The 21,251-nt window shown below is 34.5% G+C and overlaps 1 long non-coding RNA gene and 1 pseudogene across 1 annotated transcript; one reads left to right on the forward strand and one right to left on the reverse strand.

Moving 5' to 3' along the window:
- Positions 1 to 13,397: 13,397 nt before the first annotated feature.
- Positions 13,398 to 14,652, reverse strand: LOC142626800 (uncharacterized). The gene is made up of 2 exons (XR_012842666.1): positions 14,541 to 14,652; positions 13,398 to 14,270 (listed from the first exon to the last, which is right to left on the reverse strand). It is a non-coding gene; the product is annotated as an uncharacterized LOC142626800 (long non-coding RNA).
- Positions 14,653 to 19,930: 5,278 nt separating this feature from the next.
- Positions 19,931 to 20,986, forward strand: LOC142629183 (pentatricopeptide repeat-containing protein At2g02980, chloroplastic-like; annotated as a pseudogene).
- The last annotated feature ends 265 nt before the right edge of the window (positions 20,987 to 21,251 follow it).

The following is a 21,251-nucleotide window of genomic DNA, read 5'->3' on the forward strand; positions in this document are numbered from 1 at the left end:
AATACGGAAGCGGATGCCTTGGCAAAAGCAGCTTCGGCAGGGGTGACAGACGAGTACGACAACATCCAATATATGTCGAGCATAGACATCCCTGACATACAACAGATAGGAGGAGGAGAGGATTGGATGAGTCCAATAATGATTTATCTCAAAGATGGAAGGCTTCTAGAGGACAAGGATGAAGCGAGAAAGTTGAGGGTCAGGGCAGCCAAGTACGTCCTCATAAATGAAGTATTGTACAAGTGAGGTTTTTCCCAACCTTGCTTAAGGTGCTTGGCTCCTGACGAGTCAAACTATGTTCTAAAGGAAGTTCATTCAAGAGCATGTAAAAATCATTCAGGAGCAAGGTTGCTAGTCCATAAGATCGTCCGTGCCATCTACTAGTGGCCTATAATGCAGGCAGATGCTAAAGTCTATGTCAAGGTATGTGACTAGTGTCAGCGCTACAGCAATGTACCTAGGCAGCCGTCAGAGTACCAGACCCCAATAATGGCCCCATGGCCCTTCGTACAGTGGGGACTGGATATCCTAGGCCCTTTCCTTATGAGAACCCGGCAAATGAAGTTTCTGGTGGTAGGAATCGATTACTTTACTAAGTGGGTAGAAGTTAAACCTCTTGTAGCAATCACTTAGTAAAATGTAAAAATTTTCATGTGGAAGAACATTTTATGTAGGTTCGGAGAACCCAAGGTATTAGTATCGGATAACGGACGTCAATTCGACAACGCACCCTTCAGAGACTTCTGCAATCATTTCAGAATCAAGAATCAATATTCCTCGCCCTCCCATCCACAGGAAAATGGACAAGCAGAAGTAGTGAACCGATCCCTGCTGAAAATCATCAAGACTCGGCTAGAGGGGGCAAAAAGGATTTGGCCAGACAAGCTACTAGGTGTTCTTTGGGCCTACAGGATGACAGTACGAACCCCAACAGGAGAAACCCCCTTTAAGTTAGCCTACGGAAGTGAAGCCGTTATACTAGTAGAAGTCCATATGGCTAATCACCGAGTGATGAAGTATCAGGAAAGAGAGAATGCAGAGCAACTCCATCTTGACCTCAATCTTATCGACGAGGTAAGAATGGACGCAGAGCAAAGGATAGCAAGATACAAGAACCTTATGGCCAGGCAGCATGACGCCATGGTAAAACCCAGGCGGTTCAGTGTTGGGGACCTTGTTCTCAAAAGAGTCTCCTTGGCAATCAGGAACCCAGCTCATGGAAAGTTGGGACCTAATTAGGAAGGACCCTACAGGGTAATTAACTGCAAGAGGCAGGGGTCTCACTACCTGGAAGCTCTGGACGGACAGAAGTTAGAGCATCCCTAGAATATGGAACACCTAAGGAGGTACTATCAGTAACGAGCAGGGACGAGGGAAATCACTAGCAAAGTTGCAGCTATAACCCATGTTCACTTATACTTACTGTTGTGTTCTTACTACTATTATGGTGTGTTATGAATAAAAAGTGCACTAGTTCTTAAACTTTTGCACCGGTTACAGACCAGCTTATGAAAGACGAGGTTATGTATTTTTTTAAGTATTTTAATAAGGCACTAGCTTATAAGCATGTGCCACGTTTGTGAACAATGTTCATGTAATAATATGGTTTGGATTTCTTATGTATTTGATGCATAGATCTAGTTTCCATAATAATACCCACAGAAGAGGCAAAATCCTAAGACGAATAGAAATCTTTGGACGCAGAAAAACTTGTCCAAGGCTTTCCTTTAAATAAGGATAAAGCAAAGAGAAATAAGCCAAGGCATACTCGTCCAAGGCTTTCCTTTAAATAAGCATAAAGCAAAGAGAAATAAGCTAAGGCATACTCGTCCAAGCTTTTCCTTAAATAAGGATAAAGAAAAAATGCTTTCCTCTAAATAAGGATAAAGCAAAGAGAGAAAGCCAAGTCCCACTCGTCTAAAGAAAAGAGAAAAAAAAAAAAAAAAAAAAAGGTAGGTGCTATGGCATAACAGAGACGAGAAGCTAGTCAAGACGCCTCAATATATTGAGACGAGTAAAACATAAAATCCTTGTGGAAAGACAATAAATAATTGCCTAAAGAACAAGCAAAAGCAATGCAATCATCATTATCGTCCTAAGTGAGTCGTCTACGAGGAAATCACATAGACGATCATTCGACACTTGGAACAAAAGCATAAATGATAAAAGTAATGCATAAACTCGTCTATGAAACGACAGCAACAAATGAAAATAAACATTCATTAAAGATCAAAGGGTAGATGACCACCGTCCAAAAACCCTTATAAAATAAGCATTAAAAGACAATTGTTAATTAACTCGTCCAGAACACTCTAGACGAGGTAATTGTACTTGAATACATTTTAAATAATAAAAAAAGAAAGAGAGAAGAAGAGAAGGAAACACTTTGAAAGAAAATGATAATAAAATCTTCGGATAGCAAGGGCATCAGGCATCGGGGTCGTCCTGGGCAAGCTTGGTCAAGGCATCTTCTTCAATATTGACATCTTCAGAGCTAGTCTGAAGAAAAGAACTAGCAGCACCCCCTAATTGAAGGACGATAGGGCTGAAATCAACCTTTGGAAACTTCTCCTTCGCCTCCATGCGAAAGTCTTCAAATCCAGCCGCTTAGTTGGCGTCTAGAAGGTCAGTCAATTGCTTTGAGGCCTTGAATTCCTCCACAACATCGTTCTTAGCCTTCTCAAGGGAGTTGCTTAACTCGTCGGTCTTCCTCTGAAAGTGGTCAAGACGGGGGTCTTTCTCCACTATGTCAGCTCTTAGCTCCTCGACGAGGTTCAGCAAACCTTTAGCCTCATCCTTAGCCTTAGCCGCTGTTTCAGCCCAGCCTTTGCAGTAGTCTCTGACTTCCTGTATCCTCCTCTCCAATAAAAGCCTCGTCTTATCCAGCTGAGTAGCCTACCTAGATATAGCTATGAACTTTGACATGGCCTGCACAAGCAATTACAAATTTTCGTATTAAGCAAAGCAAATAAGCTTAATGACGAGGAAAATATTTAAATAAAAAAAACGAGAAGAAATTTATATCAATTACCTTGAAAAGATCGTGGACACCTGAGTGGTCAAAATCTTTCAAGGACATGTTATAGCATGCAGCCACATCCTTGCCAGAAACTGCCTTTTCAAACCTCTCCCAGGCCAAGTCCTCACTCTCAAGGAGGTTCGACACAACTTCAACAGGAGGCTGAGACGAGATAGGACCACTAGTTTTAGATGGAGGAGGGTGAGTAGGCTCAGACGACTCCACGTCAAGAATCTGGATGGACGGCGATTGAGATGGAGGAGGAACAGGGACAGCAGGAGAGACGACCCCAGGCTTGGACGACCTCCTATGCTTTGCTCTTCGGCTGGGGAGGTTTTCAAGATTAATAGCCTTCGACAGGCTTCTCTTGTCACTAGCAGCAGGTCGAGCTCTAGTTTCGGCATCTTGCCTAGTAGGCTCGTTCGCGACTCCCTTGCCTTTGTTCTTCTTCATGGTAGGCATCCCTACAAAAACATAGATGAATAAATCAACAAATGTGCCTATGACGACATGATTAAGTTGATGGCAAAACAAAAAAAAATCCCAAGGCAAGAACTTACGTCGACGGATTGTGATTTCGTGAGCTAAGGCTTCTGGAGAAGGTTCTGGGCCAGGTCCCCAAGTCGCAAGACGTTGAAGGGTGACCAAAGAATGGAAGTCCCTTTCTAGGTGGAGACAAGCCTTTTGAACACGTCCCAAATAAAACTTGTTCAAAGACGGCCTTCTAACACCTGCAGTAAGGACGAGAAGCTTAGTTAGTGTAAAAAGACATGTGATAAGGGTAATGTTACAATGGTGATAAGCATACCTTCAGGACAAAGGTTCCCTAACTCTCCTGTATAAGGGGCAAATGGATCCCTGCCCACCTCAACAGGGTGCCCTGCCCAAAAACCTGAGACGAAGAAAAACTCCGTCTTCCAATTCCTATCTGATATAACCAACAACTTTATAATCGTACAATCTCTTCTCCTGGCTGTAAACTGATAAAAGCCCCGAGATTGACCAATTTCAGAGGGTTTGTAGTAGAAAAGGAATTCTTTCACGATAAGAGGACAATCCCCTTCAAAAACCTCTCTCCACAAAATTTGCATAGAAACGATTAGTCTCCATGCATTGGGATTAAGCTGACACAGCGCTAAACCCAATCTAGTGAGCAACTCCCTAGCGAAGGCATTGAGAGGCAACCTAAGACCTCCTAGAAGATAGGCTTCATAAACTCTAATGCCAAAATGAGGTTGGCAACACCACTCGTCACGGACGGCCAACCTAGGGTTTAGCTTGTCTGGAATTTGATACCAACTCCTAAGAGAAGCTAATTTCCTCTCGTCTGTCTTAGCAGGAACCCCTACAGCACAGCCGGAGGGACCAGCCCCAGACACAGACGCCACTCTCGTCCTAAATTCCTCTTGGAAGACTTCTAGGGGAACCCCAGGAACCCCAGAAACATACTCGTCTGTGGTATTACTCCCACTACTACTACTATCACTGCTAGAACCACTGTAACTAGTTGAATTGTGGTATTCGTCTATATCCCTATCAACACTATTACTAGTCGAAAAAAAAACTTTTGACATTGTGGAAATTCAAGGGAAACCTAAAGACGAGCGTAGAGAAAATACCTGGCTCTAGACGAAGGAAAACTAGGGACGCTGGAATACTTCTAGACGAGTCGATGGATGTCAAACAAGAAAATTTGGAAAAATGGAGAGGGTATGGGAGGAAATCCACTATTTATAGGCGTTGAAAAATGAAACCTGGAACGAAGCACTCAATTAGGAAGAACCACGTGGCAACTTCCTTGAAAACTCAAAACGACACAACGGTTAACCCATATAGTGATGACGTGTGGCGCGATCTAGAGTCACCGGAACCCCACCATATAGATCGAGACACGTGGGGTGGCGTAATGAGACGTGTCTAAAAACCAAAAGCCTTGGACGACCCTTGGACGAAGGGGCAACTGATAGGGTACTAGTTTTTCCCATCTTGAAGCCGTCCATAGAGGTCGTCCGTGACCTAACAGCATTGCAAGTACCCCTGAAAACCTTACCTATAACCATCTCGTCCAAAGAGGAAGAGACTAGGACGAGGTCCTCGTGACCAGGGAATGAGACGCTCGTCCAAGGTGTCAGCGATCTCGTCCTTAATAAATTCGTCTGTAGACAGAACGACCCCTATTCATGAGCTAAGCACACTCTACAAGGGGATACTAGGACGAGGGTATCATACTTAGGAAAATCTCCGAGTATAATGTGAAAATTCCTTATTTTACGCGTAACTTCTAGGTATCCGTTGTAGTACATAACTCCTAAACGGTTATGGAAGTTATTTTTAAATACTTACGCCTCCTTGAATCCAGGGGAGGTTATAATTGCGATAACCGTCTATTAGAATACTATATAAATGCTTATTTAGACAAAGCAAAGGTACGTTTTTTATTGCTCCCAAAAAGTTGGAACTCCAAAAATATAGAGAGAAAACTAACTTTGCCATCGGAGGGTTCTTGGCCGGCAGCCCTAGTCACCTTTGATCGCTTTTCTTTCTTTTTTCAGGCCGTTGAGAGAGCAAGTGGTCCTTTCAAGTCCGAAGCATCTAGCCTACTGATTTTCTTTGCATCATCATATATAAAGGGTATATTCATTATAAATTTTGAATATATTCAATCAATAACTAATTTATTCATCACTTATGTAATAATATTTAACAAGTTAACTAAATAAACCAAACTAGCATGTGTTTATAACATACACATTTAAATTGCTTAAATTCACAAGTGATAATATATTATAAATGACCCAAAAATAATAAAATTTTTCATCATATTCATCATACTACCTAATCAACCTCATTGAAGTCAATGCTATCATCACATTTATCATTTTGCAAACTTATTTCTTCATTAAAACCGTTTTCATCGCTATTGACATATACTATCTCTTTTTTTTTATTTTTATTTTAATAATTTTTTTCAAAAATATTTATTCTTGGCATTCTAGTTCCTTGGACTTATAACAATAATGACAAAAATAAAAAATAATTATATTATCAATTAATATCTTATTCATAGTATATAAAATATATTTGTAAATATTAAAGTGAAGTGTAAGGTATGTACGGTGTAATCCAAATTTTGTAGGAGAAAGAGAGGAAAAAAAAACTTATAAATATGTTATTTTATTAGGCTAAATTATGTAACCTAATAATTTTTTGTTAAAAACAAGTCTAACAACTTGTTAGATTCAAATAAAAGTATAAATTTTAACAAAAAATCTCATTTTAAAACTTTTGTCTATATATCATACGATACGTACAATTCTACAATATGATACGATTTATACAATACATATATTGTATCGTATGATTTATGAGCACTTATGATAAATCAAAGTGCCCCTAGGTCATAATGAGGTGGATAGATCAAACTCCACAATCAATGTGAGACTGCTTATGAATATGTTATTTTATTAGGCTAAATTATGTAATCTAATAATTTTATGTTAAAAACAAGTCTAACAACTTGTTAGATTCAAATAAGAGTGTAAATTTTAACAGAAAATCTCATTTTAAAGCATTTGTCTATATATCGTACAATTCTACAATACGATACGATTATACAATAAACACATTGTATTGTATGATTTATGAGCACTTAAGGTACATCAAAGTGCCTCTAGGTCATAATGAGGTGGACAGGTGAAACTCCACAATCAAAGTGAGACTGTTATGAGATGCACTAACTATTGTCAAGGCAACTTTGTTTGAAGGCATAGACCAAAAACAATTGACTGCCCAATGCAAATTACCCAGTGGCCCACTACTACCATCATACCCTCCCAATTTTATTTATGCTAAGTTAGCAAATTTTCGTGTGTAATCCACTTTTGTAATCTACCTTTTAGAACAATGCGTAATTGCATGTTGAATAATAATGTGCAATGGATATAAACTTTATCAATTATAATAAATGGGTAATGGGTTGTAAAGTTTGTGTCTATGACCCACCTCAAAAAAAAAGTTTGCATCTGTGTGAGACTGTACTACCATGATTGATGATACCATCCTATATATATATATATATTTTTTTGTGTGTGTATATATATATATATATATATATATATATATATATATATATATATTTGCTTATTTTCTAATATTGAAATAAAAAGTGCGTTTAAATAAATTACTGGCTTACTTAAAAACAAAAAACCTACTTTATTTTGTTTATTATAAAACTATTAAAGGGTGAGATAAATTGATTTTAGCAAGGGAATAAATAAAATAAGTTGTATATAATTGGTAAATCTTTGTGTAATCCACTTCTGTGTAATATATTTTTAGAACAATGAATAAGTGCATGTTGAATGATGTTACGCATACATTTTATAAACAAATATTACAAGCTAATCTTAGGATGCTAGGTTTTAGTTGGCGCATTTAGTGTATAAAATTGTATACATATTTATTTTTCTTCTATTGTGGAATTATTACACTATTAGAATTAGATTATAAATTTAACGATTTATGCATTATTCAACTTATATTGGGTTGAAATTTTTTTCTTTTTTAATTCTTTTATATGTATGGAAATAAATAAATAAATAAATAAAAGATGATAGCACTATGTTCAAGATTTTTTTTTCAAGTCTCATGGTAGCATGTGAGCAGATTGGTTGGCCTTGAGGAGTTCATGGTGGTGACTCAAATACACAATAAAAATCATCTTTGTGTAACAGTGATTGCACAACACACACTCAATTAACAAGAAACCTTAATTGTGACTACACTAATTCTTTGAACTATAAGCACAAACATGGCTAGTATTTTCCTTGAGTCATGTATTAATTAGTTGAAGTATAAGCACAAACATAATTAGTTCTAACAATAATCAGCAATAAGCACAAACATGGCTAGTATTTTCCTTGAGTCATGTATTAACTAGTTGAAGTATAAGCACAAACATAATTAGTTCTAACAATAATCAGCAATGATAACTAATAGCTACATTGGTATGGTATGCTTGTTACTGCAATCTGTGGTCGTGAAGTGTTGGCCCACTTCTTTAAGCATTGATATTTAGGGGTGCCCCATGGACACGGCCAAAAGTAAGAAATTACTTTTTTGTGTTTTCCAAAAGCAAAAGCACAACAAGAAAAAATTGCAATCAATTGCATGCAACTTAAAAAAAAAAAAGGTAAGTCAATATTCTGATATTATATTTCTATTTTTTGGAGCTACAAAAACAAAACATTGATGACGAAAGTTTGTCCACAAATTGAAAATATAGTCCAAGAACCTTCGAGTCAATTGTCAAGAAATTTCCAAAGAGTATCCAGTGCTTATAAGTCATCATATGTTGACGAACACTTCCACATCCATAAAATACTAAATTGAAAAGAAATTACCTTGACTTTACTCATTGAACATAAATTTTTGATTGGTATTACATAATAGACCTTAAATTCCAAATTCATATGTTATAGCTACTTCTATCACTCTTAATTCCCTAGATTCACATGCATGGTACATTCTCTTTGTCATCTTCACTTAATTTTCAATAAGTATTTATGCTTCCATGTCTATGACCTTTTGTACGTCCTAATTTTCATTAACAATAGGTGTAGACACCTCATTTCGTTTTGACCTACACAATATCCGCTACCAAAATGATTAGCATCGTGTGTGGAGCCCAATGAGCAGATTAACCCAAAAGTGGCCTAATACAATCTAAGCCCAAGCCCAATTATAACCCAAGAACTAAGCCCAAAAAATCATTTCTAACCTAATTTGGCTGAGGCTTACAAAAGGTGCATATGTCAAATATATGATGTGTACGCATCCAATTTGTGACGTACGCACCATTTGGACAAAAAACTCATATCAGTTCATTTCCATTTTGATGAGAATCTAGGGCAACTAGCCTGATCAACTAGCTACACAAACATCTAACCTAACCTTAGAATACTAGTTCTCCTATAAATACCCCAATTTTCACCATCCAAAGAGGCTAAACTCTTCCACCTACTAAAACTAGTAGCAGAGCCAGGATTTGACTTGAGGGGGGGGGGGGGGGGAATTACATTTGACATCACATTTACGCATGTGCAAGCAAACACACACACACACACACACACATAGTATTTGAGATCAATTTGCAAAATAACAATTCATTCATGTGTATATTAAGCAATGTTTGAATGCAAGAAAATTCAAAATAAAATAACATATTCATTATATTATTTATCTATTAGGGGTTTATTTACATAAAAAATCATTTTGAAATTGTAATTTTAAAAAATGATATATCATGAGGGTTTTGGTTTAAAAAATCATTTTATTTATTAACTATTTATTTATATAATTTTAAATGCATTTATTGTATTATATAATATAATAGAAGAAACATTAATAGATTTTTTGGGTGAGGCCAGGGGGGGCAAGTCCCCCCCCCCCCCCTGGGACCCCTCTAGCTCCACCCCTAACTAAAAATATGCTAAAATATCACTTGAAACCCTAAACCAAAGGGTTGAAGGCTAGAAGGGCAGAAATAGTGAGTAGTTGATTGATCTTCAGCCATTCTTTAATTATAAGATAATCTCCTACTTGCTAAGATTCTGAACTTTTAGTTGGTGTTACATTCAAAGTTTGTTAGCAAATAACCTAGGGTCATTCAAAAAATCCTAACCAAATCATTCCAAGTTATTTTGTTCTATAGACACAGTTGTGGTAGTGGGTTTCAGCCAAGGGGCCGGTCATCAACAGCACTATAAGTTCCACGAGGAGGAGATGTAGATCTTTTCCTTGATCCATATTCTCATCCTTGACTCTTATTTATTTTGTGTTTTTGAATTATTTTAACTCCTTTCCTTTTTTATTTCATCAGTTTTTAATTCTATGTTTCACTATCTTTTCTTAATAGTTATGTTTTCTTTTCAATACATATCTTCTACCTTGTTTTCTTTCCTTTTGTATCACATGTAATAAAACTCAAGATACCTAGCTAAAAGATCTTTCCTTTCTTTCCTTCTTTGAACCTAAAATATCTTACCTTTTCTCTCTCATTAACTTTAATTTTGATTTCAACCTCACAAGGTAACTAAAAAAACTAGAGATAAATAAGGAAGACATTTGACTCATAAATGAAGGTAACAATAAGTAACTGGGTTTCAATCCCTTTTGGAAGTTAATTGATTTTTCAAACATAAATGAAAGTAACATTTAATATGATTGGTTTCAAGATTTAAGCAATAATTTAATTAAGGTTTAATTGGACGTAGACATCTTAAAAGCTCCAAGATAATTGAGATATTTGATTTGAACTTAAATGGAAACATAAAAGTCAAATTAACTCTTCCTCAATTAATCAAGATTCAAGTCAATCCTTAAAACATGCAAGATCCTGAAATCAAGATCATTTAAGTTTAATAAGGGAAGATACTCAAACTTTAATGAAACTGACACTTCAATTAAAGTTCTTCTCTCATAAGACTTAATTACCCAACTTTAAACAAAGCTTTTAATCTTGGTTGATATCTACATGCATGTGTCTCATACACATGCATGATTGGGTATATATATGCACACACTTGAGCGTTGTTGATATGATATTCTCCATGCCTATATGTAGGGACAGACCTAGGATTTTAATTTAGAGGGGACTAGAGTATAAATGAAAAAAAAAATCCAAATAGGCATCCATATTAACAAATTATAAATACACAAAATCATTGTTTCTTAATACATTTATATGCAATTATTTGCTAACAAAGACAAAAAAAAAAAAAAAAAAAAAAAAAAAAAAAAACTTAGGATTTTTTAATACTAGGCTAGCTAGGATTTTTTTTTTGTTTTTTTTTTTTTGTTGTTGTTGAAGTTATTCACAATAGTTTATTTATTTTTACTACCTCACTTTACAATACACCCAACATCAATGTTTTATTTTTTTACCACTTCATTTAAAATAATATAAACAACTCATTAAAATAATAAGGGAAGAGAGAGAATTTGAGTTTTTTAATTGAAGGAAGAGAGATAATCTTATTAAAATATTGTCATTTATTTTGGTTCTTTGGTGGTAATTTTTTTTTTATATAACTAAAATACAATCACCATTGTGAATGCTTTTATTATTTTTGTTAAATTTTTAGGTTGAATAGTTGCTAATAGTGCTAGGCTGGTTAGGCTGATTAGGGAGGAGGAGGGCTTAAGATTTTGGAAAAGGGGCTAACAACAAAAAATAAAAAATATCATAAGTTAAAAAAAAAAAAAAAAAAAAAAGGGCTAGGGGGGCCCAGGCCTCCACCTAGGTCCATTCCCCCTATATGTTGATGATTTGAGCTTGATGCCACAAGTTGTTTGTTTCTTTATTTGTATATCTCTTCACATATTTCTGTGGTCACTTGTTTTATCTATCTTGTTTGATCTTTCTTTGTTTGCTTTATAGGACACGTCGACTGCTCTTTAGGCTTTAGATATAGATGCATATTTGCTTGAGTCTTTAGGGTAATTTATTTTCCATCCAATTTGAGTAACGATATATGAAGGCTAGCTACGGCTAGACAAACTTGGGGTGTCTAACCTCTTCCCATCTTATACCCTAACTTCGAACCTAGTTTGGTTGAAAGACATTCATGGAGTCATGTTTTGTTTCCTAGACCTCTAATCAAGTGGCGACACCTTCATCTCTTTTTAAGAGGCTCTGCGTACTCCCAAGCTCACGCTGGCTTAGAGTTTGAAACTGCTTTTAGGGAGGTTAAGTATTGCGTATCCCGCCTTTGCAAGAAGAAACTGATATGTCGATGTGTCATAAAAATGGGACAAGGTTCACAAAACTTATGGTAGGTATAGTAGCTGAGATTCTACTTCTAATTCATTACATGACGTTGAATGGTCAGAGTGGGATCAAGATCATGCTGTTTTAGGATTCGTGTGTCTACTTATTTGCTGAATTTTAATTGATATTGTTTAATGTGGATTTAGGTTCATATTTTAACTTCAATTTTTTTTTCTTCGAATTATTATATCTTTGTTTAATCTTTTCTAGTTCTTATTGTTAATTTGAGACCTACTGCCCCTGGACGTAGGCTTTTTGATAACCTTTTGCGCAAAAATTGATATGATAGCACTCTCACTACCCAATTGCTGATATAATATGCGAACCATTAGTGATAAGAATAGCCAACCTGGGTCATCAATAAAAACCGTTTGATTTCTTATCATATACTTAGGTAGATAATTTGTTTCAAATATTTACAATTCATGATTTACATGGTGGAAGAGTACTACTAGTGTCAAACTCTAAGTTGTGCGTGCGGATTGATCTGTAAGCAAAGATTGGTTAGTGATCTCCAAATATCTTTATGTAAAGCCTGATTACAGCTTCTTCATGTCTTATCTTATCATATCTTGCGTGTATATTTAACTTAAGGATTTGATGAAGAAGAGGATTTCATGTTTGAAATGAAGAGGGAAGCCAAAGAGGAGACAGAGACACCATTTATGAAGAATCGAAGAATGTTATTAGAGGAGTTAATTGCCTTTTGCAATGGAGAAAGAAATCTTATTCATGTCTTCTTCTCTGCTGAAGAGCTCAGAAGAGCAACATACAACTGTGACCCACTTCAAATTTTTTGGATGCAGATGGCTTTCAATTTTACAAGGGTTCTTTGGAAGATCAATTATTTTCAGTTAAAAAGTATGGCAAAAGATCATGGGCTATACTTGGATAGATGATCAAAGACATTGTCATTAGATCACAAATGAGTGTCCGCCAAAATGTTCTAAAACATCCCTAGTTTCAACTTATTTTGCAGTTATATGAAAAATCCATATTTATATCTGTATTATCACCAAGAATTCAGGACTGAAAAAATGTAATAGTTATATAATGTTCTACTTTAAATGTGTAAGAGAATTAGTTTGACTAACAGATAGACTACATGGCTCTAACTGCGTCGAATTCTTCCTCAAAACTTACAAGATTCATATCTTGGATTCAAAGAAGTCATACTTTGAGAAACATGCTTAATCATAAGCACAAAATTGATTGAATTAGATAAAAATAATAATGTAATCTAGTTCTAGTGTACAAGGCAAAAGAAAGCTGTGCTCCAATACCCTCAAATTATAACAACAAAACAGCAAATGAAAAGTTACAAGACTACATGAAACTCTGATTCACTGGATCAAAGGAAGCAACTACACCCAACAGATTTTTGCGTGTATATTTATAAACAAAAACAACAATCAAATGGACATAATGGGGTATTTCCAGCACCAGACTTATTGATGCCCAATTCCTCTTCTGTGTAAACAGTAAACAGCGTAGCATATCTAGTTTTTTAATGCTTAAACTTGAATTGTGCGATGAACACTTCAAATGAACTACTACAAGAAAGAAGACCAATTTGATGGTTTAATCTGGGAAGAAGAAACAGTTACCCTTCCTGTTACTATATAAACAAATATAACGCCTAAGACAGAATAAAGAAGAAACCAGAATGTTACTATATAAACAAATAACAGCTGCCGTTCCTGTTACTAAACAGTTTCACCCTGAATGTTATTGAAGCTGAAATCCCTAAAGAAGAAACCAGAATAAAGAATTAAATAAACAGTAAAGGTACTATTTCAACAAGAGCTAAATGTAACAAGGCAGTTTCAGTTACAGGTGCTTCAAATGATGCAGGTTATTAAGCTGGCCTCCAATCCACCCAGTGAGGTTTAGTCCTTGAATTTTACTGCATAAAACTAGTAGAGACCATAGAACGGTAAGGTTTTGGGCTTTTATGGAAATTTGGCATTGTTAGTAGTAAAAATAGGTTAGCTAAGTGGATTACAGGTGTATAACAGATGAATCAGAACATGACACTCCTGTATAGATCTTGAAGAGCACTGACTGCACCATGTAAGCAAATGAGAGCGCAGCACAGCAAAGCAATATTTGAACTCAGAACAAATATAGAGAGAAGCAACAATAACACTACTATAGTACCCAATAAAAAATGAGAAACAGTAGTGCTAAAAATCTAGAATAGCGAACGTTATATCACTCATACTAGAATAATGAAGAAACATATTATTACACTTCTTCTGCAGCAGACTATACCTCATAAATGCTCTCTTTGAAAGAAATACATATTATAACCCCAAAAATGAGTCAAAGCCTGAATCTTTGTGAGGCATTCTATGGTAGCCTTCCCAGATTTTTTTTTGATTGGTATCCTTGTACCTAAGATTCCGCATTCTACTGAAACTACAAGATTCACAACAAGACACATTTATTCCAATAGAATGCTACAATCAGAGATGGACTCTTCAATAACAAACGATTCAAAGTTTTAATTCTCGTTTTATATTTGTTCCTCTTTGCTTTTCCTTGAATATTTTTCTAGGGTAAAATTGTTGCTGTTTCTGAAATCAAAGGCATATATAGACATAAACCACCAAGCTTCCACATAAGCATGATTTTTTTTTTTCATTCATTTTCTCGGTAAACAAACAGAGAAAAGGGGAGAAAAGTTACCTTGAGCAAAGTGAGCTCGCCCCCCAAATTCTACGGCTCCACGGTGTACTTCACAAATGAAGAATCTATTGAATTCACTTTGGGTCTTATTATAGGAGTCTTTTGGCTAAATATTTTTAAAAATAGAGTTTTTTTTGTTGTTACAGGCACTGTTTTATTTAGTGGTACGAGGGGAGAAAGTAAATTTCGGCAATAGTTTTGCCGAAATTCTAACAAAAATAGAAAAGAGAAAAAAAAAGCAAGAGAAAGAAATTTCGGAATTTCGGCAACACTATTACCAAAATTCCTTCTGCCTAGCCCCTACCTGAGTGAGTGTGTGCCCAATGCAAGTACTTGAAGCAAAAAAAATATTTTGCGGCAATCCCAATGCCGAAAATAGAGGGAAAAAAGTAAAAAAAATTGGCAATGGTATTGTCGAAATAGGGAGAAAAAGAAAAAAAAAATTTTGGCAATGATATTGCCGAAATAGGGGGGAAAAGAGAAAAAAAAAATGGCAATGGTATTGCTAAAATAGTGGGGAAAAAGGAAAAAAAAAATGGCAATGGTATTGCCGAAATAGGGGGGGAAGAAAAAAAAAAGTTAGTTTCTTTTTTTGAGTAGTTAGTTGCTTTTAAATTTTTTTGCAAATTAAAAAATAAAAAAAATTCCAGGCTTGGAAATCAGGGGAGATTATGAAGTGGGCTTTTAAAACTTCCAGCCTTGGAAATTTTGTGGTCGCAGGTTGAGTTGCTTTTTTTTTTTCCCCTTATTTCGGCAATACCATTGCCAAATTTTTTTTTTCTTTTTCCCCCCTACTTCGGCAATACTATTGCCAAAATTCATCTTTTTTTTTTTCTCTCTTTTCCCCCCTAATTCGACAATACCATTGCCAATTTTTTTTTTTTTTTTTTACTTTTTTCCCTCCATTTTCGGCAATGGAATTGCCACAAAACTTTTTTTTTTTGCTTCAGGCACTCTCATTGGGCACGCACTCACTCACTCACTCGGGCAAGAGCTGGGGCAGAAGGAATTTCGGTAACAGTGTTGTCGAAATTCCAAAATTTCTCTCTCTTACTTTTTCTTTTTCTCTCTCCTACTTTTGTTTGAATTTCGACAACACTATTGCTGAAATTCACTCTCTCTCCTTATTCCCCTAAATAACTTGGAACAGTGCCTATAACAACAAAAAATTTCATTTTTTGCAATATTTAGCCAAAAGACTCCTTATTATAGCGTTTGAAAGCACAAACTTGTAAAAATCAATATATAGATCACTAAATTATAAGGCTCTTGAAGTGGATACTAAAAAGTAAATTATTAATGGGGCATAAATAGATACATTGTTACATAAAAAATCACTTGTAATGGGTGATGAATTTGTTTCACATCAATAGTTATTGGCCAAGTGAATCTTTAAAATTCTAATTGAGTGTTTTTATTTTATTTTTAAAGTTCAATCAGCTCTCATGATCTATCTACCGACAAATAGTCAAATTTATACCTATTTATTTGTTGATTTCATATTGAAATTAACACGCATGTATCTGAACTAAATAATTAAAACCTCAATGAGTTGGTATAACGGTTCTGAAAACTTCACGAAATTCATGAGGTTTTGGGTTCAAAACTCCTAACCCCATCTCCTAGGGGATTCCTCCAACTAATTAAGCTAATTTAGTCTAATTTAGATTGAGATAAGAGTAGGATCCCCTTTGGGAGACCATTTCTACTTTGAGATTAAAAAAAAAAAGATTATTCTATAGCAAGTAATGTGTAGATTACTTTTTTTGGGGATAACGATAAGTTTCAAAATTGAAATGTGGGAATAAAACTAATGTACTTTTTTTTAATTTTTATATATGATAAATTTCAAATTTGTGATAAAGGGAAACTTCTTAATTTAAGAAATGGAAGAGTTTGGGCAAATCTATGGGGTCCATTGTTTTCAATTTATTACTGGCTATGCCATTAAAAACATTTTATGTATCTTTAAAACATCTTCTTGGCCGTTTCCAATATCCAATTTTCAATTGGGAAAATAGGAAATAATTTTATGAAAACTATATTTAGAAAGGATCAGCTAAACAATAGATTCAAGTGTGGAACCCATGATTTTATGGTTTCCAAAAAAAAAAATTGTGTTTAAATCCTCTTACCAAATAGGCCCAAGATACAAAATATTTGGATTTAAATATTAATTCTAAACACCATATCACATCACAAAATGATATCATTTTATGAAACAAACCAAAATAAAATTTATTTTATTAAAATATTTTAAAATAACATTACTTTAATAAGTAACTATAAAAAAATTCCCTGTTATAAATTAATCAACTACATCAACTAATCTTGTGCACTACAAACTATTTTTAAATTTTAGGGGTTGCAAACTCATTTCATATTCCTTCTCAAAAAAAAAAAAAAATCCTTTGAGATTGTCTCATTAGTTACAAAATAAAGTTTTTTCTAAAAAAACAATTCATAATAAACAATAGTCAATTTTTTGAGATTTGAGTATGGAAATCTGATTGTAAAAGGGATTGAATAAAAGGAGGACAATCCTCAAGTCAAACCTAGGAGCCCTCCTTAGTCCTCAGCTTGTAATGTCTTTGTCAAAGCATGAGCAGCTCTCTTGCCATATTAAATATAGGAAAAAGAAACAATTAATAATCCCCGTGGCGGCTCTAGGATTATTTTCTAGAGGGGTCAATAGTGTTAGAACTAGAAATTTGTTGTAGGAGTAAAAAATAAATTGATTTTTTTTTTTGTATATACAACTTTCATATTATATAAAATAATCTAAAATAGTATTCTAAATATACAATATAGTCTAAAAAACTTATTAATTGTTTAAAGATTGGTAAGAAAACTACCATTTGAATGCATAAATAAATATAATTAACTTACTAATCATATATTTTTGTCAAATTCATAATAATTTGTTATATCTACTTCAATTATATAAAAACATATGATAAAAAAGAATAGTAAAACACTTGGAAGTAAAATGGGGAGTAAACATGGAACTAAGAAAAAAAATAATTGATATGAGTTTTTTCTTTTGAAGTGTATTTATTTATTTTCTAGAGAGAATGTTTATTTATTTATTTTTAATGAATGAGCAATTTTTAGAGTAGTGCTACTAACATAACACTTTCACAACAAAATCTAGGTGGCAAGTTGTTAAAAGTATATAAAAAAGTTATGTAAGTTGTGGGTCTAGATAAAAACTAGTTACAACTTGGCACTTAACTTTTATTGTAAATTTATTGTGAAAATAGCACTAAGATGTTTATATTCAAGCTCATTTTAATAGGGTTTAAACAAAATTTAAAGTCAGAGTGTTCAAATTTTTATTTTTAGAGGTAAAACAAAAAAACAAAAAAATTTATATATATTTAAAAATAAAAAATTGGCCAGTTCAGGGGGTTCATTTGAACCCCCTGGGTTGGCTATAGCACCGCCCCTGAATAATCCTCATAATAATTAATTAGACTTTCACTTTATAGTATTCTTTTTCTTTAGAAGAGGAAAAATACGAAAAAAACATGATGGGATTGAAAGTTTTCAAATTATTCTCTAAAACTCTAGAATGATCTTTTCAACAATATTAAAATTTTCTAACGTACCGACAAATCACCTATGTTTATTTAATACATACGTGCAATTCGTCTTTTATATTTCCTTCTATGTTTTAAAGAATATTGCAATTAATCAATTAATGTTTTTTTTTTTTTACAAGACTAGTTATTTATTATCAAAAGTATAAAGCCCCCTGTCAATGTCCTTTCCCTTACTTACTTGCCCTTTATCTAATTGCCTATCCCCATTTGGTGACATTTCTTTTATACTAAATCTACATGATGCAAAACTAGTGTCTTCTCCATCTTCCCATTTTTCCGACCTACCAAACTGACCTTAAGTTGTCTTTCTGCCACATCCTCGGTTGAATTTGTAAATGTGGGCAATCATGGATAATTGGATATCAATTGATCACTTCATTTTATTTTGCATGCCTTTTTTGGACTTCTACTTTGTTAGGTATTTAGGATGCAAAACTAGTATACACTTTTTAAGGTTTCCATTAAAAAGGATTGGATTTTTGTTATTCTTTTCTTTGAACGCGTTTGACTCTTTAAAGTGTCATTTTTATTTACATACATTTAAGGTGCACTTTTTGTTTTTTATTTTTAAAATCCATAAAGAGGCTCGAAGAGCGGTAATCATGTGATCTCGAAGAGCAGTTAACATAAAACCTAATTTTGTGAATCTGCGCAGGATCTTTCCAATGGTCTTTAGACCAAATGATATGTCCTTTTCCTATTTTTGAGAATTGCTTACAATTTTGCCAATGATCATGGGTTCAATCTTGAAGAGTGTATGAGTTGTATTTATGCATGCATGTGTGTATAGAAAATCTACCATAAAATTTCTTGCGGCAAAAGTTGTAGTCCTAGTATTTTCCTGGAAAAATAATGAAAGTTCAAGAATTAAAATGAAAGGAAAAATTAAAGGTGAAGAACTGAATTAAAAATGTATCAAAGTTAGAGACTATAATTTGTAATTTAGTCTATTTCATTTAGTGAACCCTTTCTCCCTTCGACCTCCAAATACTTTGTGCATGAAAATGTATCAATTAAGTTATAAGACTTTTGGTTAATTATTAACAATCCTTAATCTATAATTTACATCCTAAGATTTAAAGAAAGTTATAGTAATAAACACCTCAACTAAACCAATTGTGTGAAAGAACACACGCATCAACTTGTACAAAAATTTCTGTTTATTTTAGAATAAGAACTTTTTTTTTATGTACTCACTTGTTAAAACACCTCATATTAGATTATCTATATTACACTACATTTCATTAAATTATCAATTTTTTTAAATTTTTTTTAATTGTTTCTCTTTCTACATACACAACAACCACCATTTACTCTCTTCTTTTATCTTTGAGATATGTAATGAAAGAATAAATAACTAAATACAAAATGAATAATATTAGTGTAAATTTATATAATTAGTAAACTTATAAATTTGCACAATTATACATGGATATATGAGTCATTTTAAAGAAAAATTGTGTAAATTTTACATATTTTTCTATTATACAAGGACCGATGTAAATGCACTTGGGACTTGGAAATTTGAACTGTGATATATCTATTGAAATGGTCGATCTTAAGTACACTTGCACTGTGCCCGTGAGAAAGCAAGGAAGTGAAGGAACTAACGTATACCCGTAAATGCTGGCCAAGAAGATGATCAATGACCCTGTTGGTTTTGTAGATAAGATCCCTGTAGTCACAAACAGTAAGCACTAATTACATGGACGTGATTACCATATGAACTTGACTAGTCTTTCCCTGCACAACCTCACAGTCACACAAATATAACACAACCAACACATGGCAGCAGCTAACGCTCTCCAAATCAGCCCATTTTCTTCTTCTCCTACAAAACCCAACACAATAACCTCTCCTTCTCTGTCTCTCTTACCCCATTGCACTTCTCTCAGAGAGCTCAAGCAAATCCTAGCCCTTACCATCAAAACTCACCTCCAAAATGACATCACTGTCCTCACCAAGCTTATCAGTTGCTGTGCTCTCCATCCTTCTGCTACCTTTATGGACCATACCCACCAAATTTTCGACCAAATTCTCCAACCAGACATTGTGGTCTTCAACTCCATGGCCTGTGGATACTTCCGCTTTAATGCCCCTCTTCAGGCCATTTTGCTCTTTTCTGATATCCTATGCTCTGGCATTGTCCCTGATGACTTTACCTTCTCTTCTCTTCTCGAGGCATGTGCAAGCTCTAAGGCATTGCAAGAAGGTAAACTATTGCATTGCCTTGCTACCAAACTTGGTCTCAACCATAACATATATGTATGTCACACATTGATAAATATGTACACTGAGCCTTGTGCTGTTTGTTATAATGCAATAATCACAGGATATGCTCGAAGTAGTCGGCCCAATGAGGCGTTGTCATTGTTTTGCGAATCGCAAGCGAGTGATCTCGAGCCTACTGATGTAACACTTCTTAGCATACTTCCATCTTGTGCTTTGTTTGGAGCATTAGACTTAGGGAGGTGGATACATGAGTATGTGAAGATACATGGTTTTGATAAAAATGTAAAGGTCAAAACTGCTCTTATAGATATGTATGCAAAGTGTGGAAGCTTGGATGATGGCATGATGCAGTGTCTGTCATTGCGAACATGTCTGTAAGAGATACACAGGCTTGGTCAGCCATGGTTATGGCATATGCAACTCATGGGCATGGTTCCAAAGCCATATCATTGTTTGAAGAAAAGAAGAGGGCGAGAGTGCGACATGATGAGATTACGTTTTTGAGTCTTTTATAGGCTTGCATCCACACTGGCTTAGTAAGGGAAGGTTGTGAGTATTTCTTAGCATAAGTATGGGATTATTCCGGGTATCAAGCACTATTGTGCATGAATTCTTCTCTGGGGAGGGAGCTGGGAAGATGTGAATTATTTGAGGAAACTGATGAAAGCCAAGGGGGTGGTGAAGGTATCTGGGTGTAGTTTAGTGAAGGTGAACAATATTGTGCATGAATTCTTCTCTGGGGAGGGATTGCAATCTGTTTCTACAGATTTGCACTAGACACTTGACAACTTAGTCAAGGAATTGAAGTTGGTTAGGTAAGTTCCTGATATTTCTTTAGTTTTTCATGCAGACATGGAAGATGAGAACAAATAAA

This window comes from Castanea sativa, chromosome 3 (genome assembly GCF_040712315.1).
Source record: "Castanea sativa cultivar Marrone di Chiusa Pesio chromosome 3, ASM4071231v1".
Taxonomy (NCBI): domain Eukaryota; kingdom Viridiplantae; phylum Streptophyta; class Magnoliopsida; order Fagales; family Fagaceae; genus Castanea; species Castanea sativa.